This window comes from Gadus chalcogrammus, chromosome 3, assembly GCF_026213295.1.
Source record: "Gadus chalcogrammus isolate NIFS_2021 chromosome 3, NIFS_Gcha_1.0, whole genome shotgun sequence".
NCBI lineage: Eukaryota > Metazoa > Chordata > Actinopteri > Gadiformes > Gadidae > Gadus > Gadus chalcogrammus.
The window spans coordinates 25,592,410-25,594,909 of record NC_079414.1 but is presented as its reverse complement, the minus strand read 5'-3'; the positions used below and the strand labels follow the sequence as shown (position 1 = coordinate 25,594,909).

Below are 2,500 nucleotides of genomic sequence, written 5' to 3'. Positions count from 1 at the left end.
CTGAAGTTGTGCTCTGTTTATTTACCTTCATTTTATGAATTGAATATGTTTCACCTTGGTCCGACTCATCGACTTACAAACATGTCTGCATATGTATAAATACACAACATGTCACGGCTAGATTAACCTTAATTTGAAAAGCGGGAGGAAGCAGAAACTATGGAAAGATCATCTTGGAACGTAGGTGATTAGTTTCATTCAAATCAATACAGCAAAACAACTCTGATTAAGAATATGAATCAAACTCCAGTAGACAGAACAGACGAGGAGGAGGTAGTAGTGCTCACATCGAGGCTCATTCAAGGCTTTGAATAGAGAGGCTGAGGATAGAGCAATCCCATTTACATGTTGAACCCTGAACTTCTGAGATGAGTCCGACGCCTCTGCCTCACTCTTCCCGCTCCTGGTGGATGTGTCACGCGGACGCCCGGCGAGATGGTGCCGATCAATAAGGAAACCAATTTCCTGAACACGTCGACAGCGGCGGCTAATTGTACGCCATTAACGAGGTGGAGGCTGGTAACGAGGTGCTCCAGGGAGCCTTTTCATCCGCTCGGTGATTGGACGACCTTGGAGCGTGGTCTAGAGGGCAGAGTGTGATACGCGGGTAATGCACACACTCTACTATAATGAGGAGGAACGTTGTGTGTGCAGTATGTTCAGGGATATGGAAACGTTATGCCCTCTCAGGGTGAGTAGAAACTCCAGGGTGAATATAGAAGCATTTGAAGAGAGGGAAACTACATCACTTTTTTTATATGGTTTTACGCCTGCACTTTTAACTGTGAAAGAAAAACTAAAACATAAAATGTATTTTTCCAACAGCAGTGGTTCTACAGTAAAGGTGATGAGATGGAGGATAGTGACAGGTTCATATCTATTACTTTTTATTAATCCTTTAATACACTTTGTTCCCCAAAATGTCCACAACGAAAGAAGGACCCAAATTCCCCCGTGGGTCATTTTTGGTAATATCTTTGAGTGGGATGTTGGCCGAAGCTTCCATTACATTTGGCATCATTAACAACATTTGGCTTGGCTGAATTTATACTTTTCATAAAACAGTGAAATGCAGAAGTGTGTGTGTCTGTGTGTGTGTGTGTGTGTGTGTGTGTGTGTGTGTGTGTGTGTGTGTGTGTGTGTGTGTGTGTGTGTGTGTGTGTGTGTGTGTGTGTGTGTGTGTGTGTGTGTGTGTGTGTGTGTTTGTGTGTGTAATTGTGTGTAATTGTGTCTGTGTGTGTGTGTCCAATCAGGCAGACAACCACAACATAAGACAATGCGAGAGAAATAAATAATCGCAGCAGAAGACAAACTCAACCAAAATACCCCAACAGGCTAAGCCGCCATCATTTGTAATACCATTTACCTCTATAATCCCCCTTTCTCTCTGCCCCATACCACTAATCCTAGCCTGTAGTCTCTCTGTTTAGAACCGGCATTCTGTAAATGCATTGAAGTGGGAAAAAAAGAAAAAACGATGTTTAGGTTTTGCAGTGTCCAATAGGGTTACATCGATTGTTAAACAGGGGGGTGGGGGGTAAATATTAGTGGGCCAACGAAAATATACATTCAGCGTTTCATCAGCATGGGAAAGTATGGATAGTGTAATGGGATTATGGCTGTGTCCTCTGGTCTGAGCTGCTGGTTTGAACATGCAGGTGGAGTTGCACGGTGGTGGTGTTTTTCTTGCTAATCCCTGTTGTAGTCCTGGCATCCGCAGCCACTAGACACACCCCTGCTGCTTTGACACAGCGTGTACATGTGTTCTGTTGCGTAACCTGGCCACAAGTCCGGTTTCCAGATCTAGTTCCGCGCTGGGTCCCACGGCAGTTGATACCCGTGGTAATCTGATGTTTCTGATGTTTCTGATGTTTCTCCGGAATTAGCTTGTTTGTTGATGTTAAATATCCCACATGATGTTTGACGTGCGTGTGGGTGTGTGTGTGCGTGTCTGTGTGAGTGTGTGTGTGTGTGCGTGTCTGTGTGTGTGTGTGTGTGCGTGTGCGTGTGCGTATGCGTATGCGTGCGTGCGTGCGTGTGTGTGTTGGTTGAGCCGAGTTATGCTGAACATACCAACTGCAGTGGGAGTAGGATTGGGCAAAGCTTGTCTAGCAATTTGGGGTAAAAGATTATGACAGTCAATCAGTTCAAAGCCAAATAATCGTGTTATAATAATTCTGCTCAGGCTGTTGAACATGGAATTAAAACCGGCGGAAAACCGTAACTGAGGGACAGAAAAATCATAAACATATGACTCCATCATAACTTCACTTCACAGTTTGAATATTTCAACGAGTGTGTGTGCTTGTGTGCATAACTGCATGTGTGTCACTTTGTGTGTGTGGGCTTGTGTGCTTTCCTGTGTGTGTGTGTGTGTGTGTGTGTGTGTGTGTGTGTGTGTGTGTGTGTGTGTGTGTGTGTGTGTGTGTGTGTGTGTGTGTGTGTGTGTGTGCGTGCGTGCGTGCGTGCGTGCGTGCGTGCGTGCGTGCGTGCGTGCGTG

At 45.2% G+C, this 2,500-nt stretch overlaps 1 protein-coding gene across 1 annotated transcript in view; it reads left to right on the top strand.

Moving 5' to 3' along the window:
- Positions 1-2,500, top strand: part of LOC130380131 (calcium-binding protein 5-like) — an 18,412-nt gene that overhangs the window by 12,399 nt on the left and 3,513 nt on the right. The window lies entirely within an intron of this gene.